At 40.8% G+C, this 14,092-nt stretch overlaps 1 long non-coding RNA gene across 1 annotated transcript; it reads right to left on the reverse strand.

The window, feature by feature from the left end:
- Positions 1–318: 318 nt before the first annotated feature.
- Positions 319–14,092, reverse strand: LOC141985779 (uncharacterized). Its single transcript, XR_012639014.1, has 3 exons — positions 13,589–14,092; positions 10,151–10,270; positions 319–477 (listed from the first exon to the last, which is right to left on the reverse strand). It is a non-coding gene; the product is annotated as an uncharacterized LOC141985779 (long non-coding RNA).

Raw genomic sequence — 14,092 nt, forward strand, 5'->3', positions numbered from 1 at the left:
AGAGGGTCTTTCATGCGGGTCTCCACATTTGTACCCTAGAGTTCAGAATTGGGAGGGAACACTGACAGGGGCTCTCCAAGCCTTGGACCTGGCCAGGATAGGATTTCCTTGGTGCAGGAACTGAAGAAGACAGTTACACTCTGCTGTCTGAGGACACCCCTCCAAGCCTCGGAGTAGAAGAGATGCCATGAGCATATTAGCACAGAGCTTCAACAGGAAAGTCAAAAAGGAATCCTACAAAGATTGGAAACATGGACAAATTGCTAAGGAGGATGTCCAGGGGTGCATCACTCACCATTGGGCTGCACTCTCCTCATGGTACTCTGGGGATTAGCTGAGGATGATGCTCCTCCCATCTGCAGCTCACACACCATCAGTCTGTTTCTGTCGTCTGCCTGCAGCCCCTCTCACAGCCTCAGGAACCACAGCATCCTGTTTGGGCTCAACCCTCCAGCCATGTCACTATCAGTGTTCCCCCTGCATTTCAGAGCAGATTTAGCTTCTTAATATTCTGAGGCAGTCTTCCCACTCAGTATCTCTAGTACCACTTGCTCAGTGACTCAGCCCACCCTTTTCTCTGGATTCCAACCCAGAGACCCTCAGCTCAGAAATCCAGGCTTCTCTCTGGCCTCAGTGCTCTTCCTATTGCTGGTTCCCCTTTTTGTCCTGGACCTACCAGTTTCCAAAGCCTCCTCCCCCCAAAAAATGACTGTAGCCTGCAGTCTCCACTCAATACTGCTTTTCGCCTGGGAATACCTAACTTTTCCCCCAGCAACCTTTCAGCCCCTAGACCCCATCTATTCCTGCCCAGCTGAGCCTTCTTAATGAGCTTCCTAATTGGCCCATCTGGCCTTTATTAAACCCTGCAGAGTGAGTGTGGGTTAGATATCCCATCACAGAGGAGAACAAAAGACTAGCACAAGCATGCAGTGAAAAAAGCAGAAAAGCTAAGGCACAAAATAAGTTACACATAGCAAGGGACATAAAAGGCAGTACAAACAGGTTCTTTAAATATAGTAGGAGCAAGAGAAAGATGAAGGAAAGTGTAGCTCCTCTATTTAATATGGAAGAAGAGCTGATGACATTAAGAAGGCTGAGGTGTCTAAAGCCTTATTTAAAATATTAATGGCAACCAGATATTCAACACAATTAATAGTAACAAAAAGGGGGAAGGAATGCAAGCCAGAATAGGGAAAGAACAGGTAAAAGAATATTTAGATAAATTAGATTAGATGTATTCAAGTCAGCAGGGCTTGATGAAACTCATCCTAAGGTACTTAAGGAACCAGCTGAAACAATCTCAGAACTGTTAGCAATTATTTTCAAGAGCTCATGGAGAATGGCTGAGGTCCCAGGAAATTGGAGAAGGGCAAATGAAGTACTTATCTTTAAAAAGGGGACAAAAGAGTACCTGGGAATTATATAACAGTCAACCTAACTTCAATACCTGTAAAGATACTGGAACAAATTATGAAAGAATTTTTAAGTACCTAGAGGATCACAGAGTTATAAGAACAAAGCATGCCAAACCAATCTAAATTTCTTCTTTGATAGAGTTACTGGCCTACTGGATAGGAGGGAAACAGTAGACATGATATAACTTGATTATAATAAGGCTTTGGACACAGTCCGACATGACATTCTCAAAGGGAAATGCAGTCTAGATGAAGTTACTATAAGGTGGGTGTACAACTAGTTAAACATGGTCAAAACAGGGAGTATATATCTTGGGGGTTCCACAAGGGTTAGCCCTAGATCTGTTACTATGCGATAAAGTCATTAATGACTTGGACAATGGAGTGGAGAGTATGTTTATAAAATCTGTAGATGACAGCAACCTGGGTGGGGTTGTAAGCACTTTGGAGGACAGAATTAGAATTTAAAACAATCTTGACAAATTGGAGATTTGGTCTGAAAACAATCAGAAATTCAATAAAGACAAGTGCAAAGTACTTCACCTAGAAAGGAAAAATCAAATGCCCAAGGACAAAATGGGGAGTAACTGGCTAAGCAATAGTAATGCTGAAAGGGATTTGGGGGTTAGTGGATCACAAATTGAATATGAGTCAACAATGTGATGCAGCTGCATAAAGGCTAATATCATTCTAGAGTGTATTAACAGGAATTTGTATAAAAGAGGTAATGGAGTTAATTGTCCCACTCTATGCAGCAATGGTGAAGTCTCAGCTGGAGTAAGGAGTATTCTAGAAGCCACGCTTTAGGAAGGAAGTGGACAAATTGGATAGACTCCAGAAGAGAGCAACAAAAATAATAAAAGATGAGGAAAAGTTAAAACCCTGAGCATGTTGGGTCTTGAGAAAAGACTGAGGGGGAACCTGATAAGTCTTCAAATATGTTAAAGTCTGTTATAAAAAGGACAGTGATCAATTCTTCTCCATATCCTCTAAAGGTAGGAGAAACTGCAATGAGCTTAATTTGCAGCAAGGAAGATTTAGGTTAGATATTAACAAAAACTTTTTAACTATAAAGGTAGTAAAGCTCTGGAACAGGCTTCCAAAGGGAAGTTGTGAAATCCCCATCCTTGGAGGTTTTTAAGAACAGGTTGGACAAACACCTGTCAGCGATTGTCTATGTTTATTTGCTCCTGCCTCCGTGGACTTAATGACTTCTTGAGGTTTTTTCCAGCCCTACATTTCTAGGTAACGCTGTGGAGATTCTGGGCAGTGGGCAGCCTGGGGGATAATAGTTTAGATGCTTCCCCTGGGCTGCCTAAGTTGCACCAGGGGCCCCTCTAGTATCCAAAACATCCCAGGACTGGGAGGGCACAAAGATAGTTTAATGCCACTTACCCTCTGCTCTCTGTGGACCTTGAGACACAGTACAGTATCTCACCCAATAGCTTTTTATCATCCTATGCAGCACAAAATATTGAGTAATTTGCAATGTGAGCACAAAGGCCATGTAACAGAGCACAGAGGTATGAGCCTTGGGATTTCTTTGGTTTTTCCCCTAAATACTTGCAGTTTGATGCATTGCAAAGCAAAACCAAAAAAAATTGTTCTTCAGGATTATCTTTAAGATCAAAGGACAAAAATCAGCCTTGGCAGCAATAGGGTAGAATTTTTCAGAGAAGGGGATGAACGCAATGGTATCATGTTTGAAGAGAGTTGGTTTGTTTTGTAAATTTCACTGAGACTACAAAACTGTGAATGATGACTATATACTGTGAAATAACTTGTCCTACATGAGATTGAATAAGGAATTCCTATAGCATATAGGCTGTTACAAGGCAAATAATTTAAAATTATATATAGAAAGTCCATAATTTTGAAAGGTATAAACACAAAAGAACAGAGTTAAGATTGTGGTTCCATTTTAACTGTATAATTCATGACTTCTGAGTTCTTGATTACTTGATGTTAAAGTTCATTAATATTAGGGGTAGGGGGACATCTATTTGTTTTGGGCTTTTGGGTATTGAATCAGTACATAGGCAATGAACAGGTGATTTTAATCTTCGGTCAGATACTGGGGCCTTGCACATCCCCGTCCTGTTAGAAAAGCAAACAGTGATGTGAAGCCTGGGTATATTCCTAGTTCCACTTGTTTTATTTACACACACACACCCCTGCCCCGGAACAGAGACGGTCACAAACAGCACACAAGCAATCCCCTCTTTAAGGGAATGCCGCCCAACACCAATGCCCACTCCCCAGAGAGCAACTCCACCTGAAGACGTAGAGGGAGTATGGCAGAGAGCAAACTCCCTTGCTGCCTGCCACAGCTCCCTCAAAGAAATTACAACAGAACCAACAACATGGTATTTCAACTGAGACTAAGTATTTACATACAGTCTTACAGATTCTTTTTCTGAGCGTGTAAGCAAAGGCACCATCTGCTGACCCCTGCCATAATATAGTTAATTTGCAAAAAGAACAGTTCATGTATATTTCATTAAAATATACTCCACTGGGGGACTGGATAGCTCTGGGGATTGAAACGGTATACAGAGCCTGCCACTCCTGGGTAGCTAGTCTAAGTCCAGCTCATATGAAGAGTGACGGAAAGTTGCTACCATCTGGTGACTGTTTGTCTGGTGGCCTAAAGGAAACGTAATTTGGTGAGGTTATTTCTGCGCCCAGTGGACAGGTATCCAGGTTACAAGAGAAACAACCAAAACTGGAATGAATTGGCTCTGATTTTGGTTGGCTCAACAGAGAGGTTGAGTATTCAACGGGCATAGAGAGTGGATTATCCTCTCATCAATCCAAGTCAGGGCTGAGGCATGTTGGCACAGTGCTGTGCTGGAGGTTTGCCCTACCATGGCTTTTGCTGCACCTGGTTTGTGGATGAACAAAGGACCTTTCTCAACCATCGCATGGACAAAAATAATTTTAAAATATATTATTTTAAAAATTGTTACCAACAGCAATCTCTGGCATGGCAAAGAAGGGGAACCCCCTGGATTTACTACCACTGGCTGTTAGTTTTTTCCCTGTGAAGAAGCTAAGTTCAGTAAACCTCTACAGAGGACATACCCTGATATTTCTGAACTGGACCATGTCCCTAAAGAATTTCAGTTTCCTGTTCAGTGGCGTCTCAGCAAAATGATTGCAATACACACAGAGATCATCTGGGAATTGCTTTGAAACCACTTACTTTCCTGCATTCTGTTTGCGCAATACAATATAAATCTGCTGCAGCAAAGTGACTCCGGTTCAGCTGTGTTATCCAAACCCTGTCCTATTGAGCTAAATAATCTTGGTAATTTAAAGTGTGGCTCCTGCTGGGATTGAGGCCAAATGGAAATTTGGATAACACCCTTTTTTGTGTAAAACATTTATATTTTGTTTTGGATTCATATATGAATTAGATAGTGTTGCCCCTGCTTCCAACATCAATGTTTCATCTCTCCCAGTGTTGTCCCTCTGCCATTTTACACGTAAGCTGTGCACTGGAGGAGAAATCAGTGATGTGGAGTCCAGGTATATTCTAAGAGTAACTTCCTTTCTATCTGCCCATACACCAGTCCTGGAACAGAGGCAGTCACAAACAGCATGCAGGTAATCCCCTTTTCCTGAAATTGCAGGCCACACATCAGAGCCTGGTTTCCAGGAAGCTACTTCTCCCCCTGCCTCCCTTGCAAGAACTGCTTCCAAATATAGAAAATAAAGCAGAGAGCAAATGCTGCTATCTGCCTCAGTTTCTCTTAAAGGATAACTGTATAACAAACAAAAATATAGCAATTCGTCAAAGACTAAAAACTTGCTCACATACTAACAAAAATTGTTGGTAATAGAATAGTATGTGTAACAATAATATCTCACCACAACAATATTATGGGAAATTACAGTAGAACCCGCTTAGTGAACATGTTTATAGCGAAGTTCCACTGGGTGTGGAATCCTGAGGTGTTTACTCCATTTCTACTCAAGCTAATTTCTAATGAAGTCAAAATAAAATCTCAGCAAAACCTGAGAAGAGATCTCAGGATTTTCAGAGAAGTGGAATAGTGTCTTATTTTTTCCTTGGTGTTTCAGTGACCTTTCATTTGTAGGGCCTGGTCCAAAGCCTGTTGATCTCAGCAGGAGTGTTTCCATTGACTTCAATGGACTTTGAAACAGGCCATTAGTGAAACTTGGCTCCACTATGAAAACATTTCACTGTGGTATTCCCAGTGGAATGAAATAATCAACCTAGAAGATAGGTGCAAATGCTGCATTATAGTTAGAGCTGGTCAACATTTAAATAAAGCAATGACTTTTCCAAAACTACATTTTTTGTGCAAGATTATAAACATTGTCAACACTTTTTGGTTCTCATAACAATGTCATGGCTTTTTACCCACCCTCCCACCTCTCCTCAAAAATTGTATCAGGCTACAAACTGAAATGTTTTAGTTTACTGAAATGGCTTTTTAGTAAATGAAATATTTCAATAGCCTTTTTGATACCATTTTCAATAAATAAAAAGCAAGCCCTGAATGAAGCACAACTGTAATGGGGAACCTAGTGAAGATAGAACCAACCGCTTCTATTTGTTTCCTTCTGAACTGCTTCTGTCTGCTCTCTCTTGATGCCCCTGAGCCACTGACATAGAGGGGAGGGCAAGGTGATCATCCACGCTGCTAATAATAAGAATAATGCCTAAGTCTTATATAACACATTGTATCCGTAGATCTCAAAGTACTTTACAGAGGAGGTCAGCATCATTATTCCTGTCTTTACAGCTGGGGACTTGCCCAAGAGCTCGCTTTGTTGATTTTCCATGAGCACTGCAGGCTACACGGTGCCATCTGCTAGACTCCAATACATTGTGATATTGTGTACCTAGCATCCAGAACAGCACTTCAGAACCCAATGCCCTACTGAGGAAATGGGTGGTAAGCTGCCTCCCCGTGTATTTGTTTTTATACATTCCAGGCTTTTAGACTGCTGAGGAAGCTAGCGAAAATTAATGAAGCATCTGAAGGGGGAACAGAATGAATGATATTAGAGCCATGAGGAAGATAAAGAGAGAGAGAGAGAACTTTAAGGACAAAATGCTGAGCATAACAAGGCAAACACTGGACAATGCAAGATGCAAAAGAATCAGAAAAGAGTTGTCTCTTGAAGGGTCTGGGAAGTTGCATTTCTTTTATTAAAATAAGATATAAGATGTTAGTCAAATCCATGAGAGGACTGCAGTCATCAAGATGAATGCTACAATACTTCGACCCTTAGCAGATTCTGTTACATAGGTACCTTGAAACTAATGAAATCCAATTAAACTAGAACCTAATTATACCACACCTGGAAATCCAGTCACTATTGGCCCAGTTCATAAAGTCAAATTTCAGTTTCTAGCATTAAGTAAAAAACAGAACCCAAAAGCTGGGATGAAGCATATGTATTATCCTAAGAGGATTGACTAAGGAGACTTTAATGAGAATTAAATGAATCATTGAAATAGGTAAAATTCACATTAATGGTATATAGTCAATACAGCTCTACAAGTCCAGAGATTTACTACATGGGAAAATGGGACTCATAGACAGTTTGGGGTCTGCCCTGTCCCTGAGCCTGAGGAGAGCAGGTGTCTCAGGGACTTACTGAGCTTGGCCTTCTGTGAAGTGGACAAGGGTTGTGCTGAGCACAGAGCTCCTCAGCACACTGTGAATGGAAGTGAACTACCAGTGGAGATCAGGCTGTTTCACACAATGTTACCAAACACGGAGCTGCCATGGGGCTTCGGGGTCATTGGGTTCCAAGCTCACCACAGGCAGAAATGCTTGTGTGAAGTGTAGTGCAGGCTCTCCAGTGCAGGATGAAAAGTTTCTGACTAACGCAGCTTTGTGGAAGTAGCCTGAATGCCTTATTTCTTCTTCTTTATCACAAGCCCTGGCTAGGGCACATCTCAGATTTCCCTTTCCTCCTCTTGAAATAGGAAAGCTCTTGTAATGGAGTTTACAAAGCCCTATACTGAGCCTAGGCAGCAGGAAGAGGAGATTCTTCACTGCTTATGGGCAATCAGGCTGACCACACCCTCACTCAGGTGACAGAATTTGAAATCCTGGAGGCCTACACCCACAGCTGTGACCAATATAGAAAACAAGCCCAGAGGGAGAACAGAGAAGGAGGGGGTAGAAAGGCCTAGGATAGTAGAAGGGTAACAATCCTGTGCCAGGCTGCTGCTAAGCAACTGATAAAAGAAGACCGCAAGACCTGGAGTTTATGTGCTGATAGACTCAGTTTAGGATAAGAGTCTATGGACTGGTCTAATTATAGGCAAATTGAAGGGGACTAGGTAGGAGAAAGCTGGGACCCCTAGAGAGATGGCACCAAGAGCAATTGAGACCTCTATCCATTCTTCTCCTAGTTCCCCATACAAACACATCCCAGCTCTGGACACAATAGCTATTATTCCACCCCACTTCTACACAACTGAGTATTTCCTCCAGATGGAATGGCATAGGAAACTAGGACATAAATTTAGGTGGGAGAGAAGTTTGGGCATCACAGCTTGGGGGATTTGGCAGTAAAATGGCTTTGCAATGAGCCCCAAAATTGTTTGAATCTGCCCTACAAGAAATTGCATTTGTCAGCACTTCTGGCTACACATAAAATCACGAGTTAAGAAATGAGAGGCTGAAAACATCTTCAATATAAAAGTGTTACCATTGCTTATATATGAGCAACAGCCTCATTGTTGTCTTGATTTTAGTGCATGAAAACACCTCCAGACCATAACAATCTCACTACTACAAGATTAAGAGAACCATATACAAGGGACTCATTCTAATGTGATCACACGGTTTCCAGTTGGAGAGGATGGGCTCCAGATTTCATTGACAATTTAGAGATATATCATTTGGAATACCAACAAAGTGAAAAGACTAAATGAAATATTCAGCTAATTGTTTTAGTACATTAGTTTCATAGACATTTTTGTGTGATTTACCGCACCCATTAAAATGCTAGTAAATGTTATCTACATTATATAAATTAGAGGTGAGAAGGAGAATTCACAAAGCATATTTTTGTTTGGCCTTGCGTTACTGTTGGCACAGAAGTCTTTAGACTATGATTCATGAGCTCGAGTCTCAGGGTGGGTTTACTCTTAGCCTGGAGGTACACTTCTATTAAATTAGCACTTTGTAATGCATTCGCTACAGGTACGGGGGGGAAAAGAATCCTGATGATTAAAATCAATTCTGGATTTCAGACCGGTTTTCTCAGCAGCCCTGGCACAAATTAAAAAGATCCTCAATTTTATCCTCAAATGTGGGGACAGTAGGGTAAGCAAATCAAGAATATTTATTTCTTATATTGAACATTCCATAGAAACACTTAATATAACTAAAACAATGAATTTAAAAAAAAATAGCAAATTTTTTCCGGTGCCCTTGTAGGTGATTGACCATGGGTTACTCGAGGACATGTGAGGCTCTTCTGATATTTCAATTTGCTTATTAATCTGTATTCAGTTATTAAATTCCAAAGATACAGAAGAGGAAAGAGAATTTTTTCCCAATATCAGTGGGGTGCCAAAATTTGATTAAGGTTTCTATTAAATCTTTAATTCAACATCTGCGTCTATTCAATTATAATACTCTTTCCTAGGACATTGGAAATTTGTAATTTTAGGATATTGGGTAGATTCATTAATGTTTGTACATCACTTTGAAGATGAAATTGTTAAATCATCAGCTCTAAATGTTATGAAAGTATTGTTAGTAGTGTTGTAGCTGTGTTGGTCCCAGGATATTAGAAACAAAAGGTGAGCACCTGAAGTGAAGCTCTGTGTAAGTTCATCTCTTTCATCAACAGGAGTTGGACCAATAAAAGATATTACCTCACCTACTTTGTCTCCTTAATTAACATATTGATAATGCCAAGAGTTGAGCCTAACAACCCTATTCTTTGGAAAACTTCAGATCCAGATCTGGATTAGAACTCTGGGGCACAGACATAGTGCAAAAGCCAGGGAGGAATTTCAACATCCTACCATCCAGTTTTTTTAGTGATGATAGTGTGGTGAATTGGTTTGAGCAATTAAACTTGCAAACGTTATCTTTTCTTTCTTCACCTTAAATCTTAACTGCAACAAAAATAAATAACTTGTCAGCTAAAACAGATCAACACATTTGAACAGAAGTTTAAAAAAAACACAACAATGATCAAGTGTTATCAGAGCTTTGAGAGAACTGAAATATCCTGTTTTTCCTACTTTTCTCGTTATTAGTGTTGTACAACTTTTATAATAAAATAGATACATAAATTGCAAGTATCACTAAACAGAAAACATTCTACTTATCTTTACTTCAATGCATACATCCTGTATCTTAGTGATGACATCCACACTCAACAGAGAACAAAGGGGTGAAATCCTGGCTCTGCCGAAATCCGTGGGAATTTTGTCATTGACTTCAATGCAACTAAGATTTCACCCAAGGTTTTTCTCTTTCAGTCTTCTTCAGCCCTAGTCACTCAATAGTTTCTCTTACAAATTAATTTTCTTTCATATTTGTGTCTGTGTATGATTACTAGAGTCTTTAACCAGATTGCATGTACATCAGCTAATGTTCCTCAATTAATCAAACATATACACTTGCCAGCATTTAGAGGATAGTGGAGCTGCTCCAGTTGAAGTCAATGGCAAAATTCCCATTGATTTCAATGGTCCAGGATTAGTCCCTTAATGACTTTACCTTCCCAAAGCAGTTTCACAAGAAGAATGAAGTATTCTGCATTAGCAGTAAGAAGACCAGGTAACCGGATTTGTCGTCTCCATTGCGAATGACTGTCATTCTGTGTGATACTGCACATGTCTGGAAATGACAAGCATCTAATAAGTACATGTAATAAAATGAGACAAGTGGATTATCTTTCCACACCCTCCTCAGGACAGGATCTTGCACCACCGACATTAGTAAGAGCTTTGCTGTTGATTTCAAGGGTGACATGATTGAGACTTAAGAGCTAGTCTCCCTAGAGGCACATGCTCCCCTCTCCTGTGGCCCCAGCCCCACAGGCACTGGTGGGATTGGCTGCCCTGGCCCAGGGAGGTGGGGCTGGAAGTTCCTCCCAGAGGAGACATGTTGGGCAGTCACGTGTCCTCCCCTTTACATTGTGCCCCTCCAGCATCAGGAGACACCAGTCACCTATGTCTGCAGCAGTGTTCTGGATGAACTGAAGAGGATAGAGAAATGAAATGGAGAGACCAGTGGGAAAAAGATTAATAGATTTTAAGGCCAGAAAGGTCCATTATGATTATCTAACCTGGCCTCCTGCATAACATAGGCCAGAGAACGTCAACAAGTGGATCTTATATCAAGACCATAATTTCTGGGTGAGCTAGAGCATAGCTTTTAGAAAAAAGTATCCAATCTTGGTTTAAAGCCTTGAAGTAATGGAGAATCCTCCTCACCCCAAACTAAGTTGTTTCAATGGTTGATTACTCTCATTGCAAAAATATTGCACCTCGAGCCATTTGGAAAAAAAATGGTTCCTTCCACCTCCACAGAAAATTTCAGTTGTTGGCAGAAAATAAAGAACTATTTCCATTTCCATTCCATTCCATTTCCATCCCCCAGCTCAGGCGCCTCAAGTGCCCATCCTTCTCTATCAAACTACCTCTCACAGGATGCAGCATGACCTCCCTTCTTGGTGAGGTGATGCATCATGGGAGATGCAGTCCAGCTGGAGAACCCACCCCATTGAGAAGAATGGGTATATGAGGCAACTGAACTCCAACTCCCACAAGGCATTGCATTTCCAAAGTGAAATATTGTGGTGTTTGGGAGTTCAGTTTTTCAGTGCTGAATCTGTTTTCCATGGAAAGCAAACACTTTGTGTAAAAAACATATTTAATGGAAAGCCAAATTTTACTTGAAAGGAACAGTTCTGATGAAAAATCTTCAACCAGCTCTCATTGCACCCTATTGGTAGTCTGAATATGTAAAGCCACAGCTTCCAGCCACTGGATCTTATTATGTCTTTGTTAAATTAAAGAGCCCTCTGCAATCAGAAATCTTCTCCCCATGCTGGTACTTATAGGCCGAGATAAAATCACCTCTTAAATCTTTTCTTTGTTGAAGTTGTGGAGGTAAGATGTGGCTAAGGTGTCAACAAGGGTTCTTATCGTGGAGATGGGATTCAGAGATTTTGTAGAAGGAAAAATTGACTGGATATAGAGCAGAGTGAGATAAAGAAGTCTAATATGACCACTGAGTTGTGAACCAGGATAACAGGGGATACTAAAAGCAATGAATTAGAGAGGGAGAGAGCAGGGTTTGGAAAGAAAGATAAGAAATTCCGTTTAAAAGAGAACGAATAACAATGCAAATTGCAACAGATTTGTCACTGCAAAGAAGGAGGCCATTGTATTTAATTAAAACACACTGCTATTTCATGTAAGAACACTCAGTCTGCATCTTGCCAACATGTTGCCTGCCTAATTGGAGTATAAAAGGAGCTGGTAGTACTGAGATAAAACAGAAGCCAAAGCAACAGCTGTTTTAAAAATTGCCTGTCCACTTCATGACTTTTTTTATACACAGTTATTAAGCAGCCCTATACTTTATGAAATAAGGAGATTAGATCATTCAACTTGGAATTCTACAACAGCAGCAGTTGAATCTAGAGGACAGATGGGGTTTCAGTGAAGACATTTGCCATTGCACATCAGGCTATGGTGGAACAAGAGATTGTTTCCAAATCCCATTGGGCCAAATCTCTGTGATCTTGTCTCCATTTTCACCCAGACAAATTTCTACTAGGTCAACAGGAGTAGAAACGGTAAGGATGATAGGGATTTGTCTACTGAATTTTGTGACTAGCCCTATAAGAGCAAGAGAAAGAAGATTCTACATATTGCAGAGTCTCATTAAGTCCTTTTGTAGACAATGGGTCTGATCCAAAGACTTCTGAAATCATAGGAATCTTACCACTAACTTTGATGGTTTTTGGATTGAACCCAGTAGGCAGTTTGGAAAGCCTAACCAGGCAGTGCACAATTCTGATATGTGAATTTCAGGCACGCTATCTTCTCACAGGTGAAATTACCCATGAGAGCTGGACAAAGCACATACAGTGAAGTGCCTGGTGCCCAGCTTATTTCTATTTTAAATTTTCCTAACTTGTATAAATCAGAGCCAGTGGCTGAGAGGTCAAGTGGGTCTGTGTAATCCAAGTCCTGTCAATCTGTGAAGGAGTTTATGGAGAGATTTACACTGCTTTCAAATTCCAGAAGGTGCTTTTAGCACCATTATTAATATGATCTATTCTAGCTTCTCTTTTTAACATGCAAGGACATTGGGAAGGGGAGGTGAAAAATGAGAAAGCATAACACCACAAGCATGAGCGAGTTTATTTTCAAATGCAATTACAACACAAAGCTAATGAGCTGCAGTAAAGCAAACTAAATGGTTGAAGTACTAGTACTTTCTCCACTGATTATACACAAAAGGAAGCCTTGAAGGAAAGCTGTGTAAGTTATACAAAAAGGATAAAAGTACTCGTTTAAATTCTATTTCTTTTTTCTTTCTACCCAAGGTTTGCAAGGTCTGTGAAACAAAGCCATTCGACACTGAGCCAACAGAAGTTGCATAATTCATAGAGTTAATTATTTTTGTGTTTGGGGAAGTCTGGCATCATGTACAACAGCTTCAAAAACCAACTGGACAAGGATCAACATTAATAGCTGCAATATCAGTGGCTTCTGATAGAGGAGCAATGCATAATAAAACTGGAACTTTTCAGTTTTGAAAAAGAGAGATGACTAAGAGGGGATATGATAGAGGTCTATAAAATCATGACTGGTGTGGAGAAAGTAAATAAGGAAGTGTTATGTACTCCTTCTCATAACAAATGAGAGGGGGGTCACCAAATGAAATTAATAGGCAGCAGGTTTAAAACAAATAAAAGGAAGTATTTCTTCACACAATGCACAGTCAACCTGTGGAATCCTTTGCCAGAGGATGTTGTGAAGGCCAAGACTATAGCAGGGTTAGAAAAAGAACTAGATAAATTAATGAAGGATACGTCCACCAATGGCTACTAGGCAGGATGGGCAGGGATGGTATCCCTAGCCTTTGTTTGCCAGAAGCTGGGAATGGGTGACAGGGGATGGATTACTTCACGATTACCTGTTCTGTTCATTCCCTCTGAAGCACGTGGCATTGGCCACTGTTGGAAGACAGAATACTGGGCTAGATGGACCGTTGGTCTGACCCAGTACAGCCGTTCTTATGTTCCTTCATATGATTCCCATGCATGAAGACTCCCGAATTGCTAGTCAGAGGTGTTTCAGGTTCCAGAGGACTAGATTTGATCCTGTATGGAGATCTGGTCAGCAGGTGGCAAAGGATGGGTGTCAAAGAGCTGCTTCAGTCTTACTGGTTCTGAAGGCACAACTACTCCAGCCCTGATGTAAATTAGAGCAGTCTAGGGTCTTGTTCTAATTTGTGACAATCAGCTCTGACCCAATGGACCATACACCAGCTGAGACTTAGCACAGCAGAGCTGCATCCCACCCCCCTCTACCTATCCTTCCACAAACATGCCTTGTTCTTCCACCATCACACCCCCGACAGTCTAGTAGGGAGTTGATTGCCAGACGAACTAGTTCCACCTGTTTTAAGTCATCTGAG

This window comes from Natator depressus, chromosome 4 (assembly GCF_965152275.1).
Source record: "Natator depressus isolate rNatDep1 chromosome 4, rNatDep2.hap1, whole genome shotgun sequence".
Taxonomy (NCBI): domain Eukaryota; kingdom Metazoa; phylum Chordata; order Testudines; family Cheloniidae; genus Natator; species Natator depressus.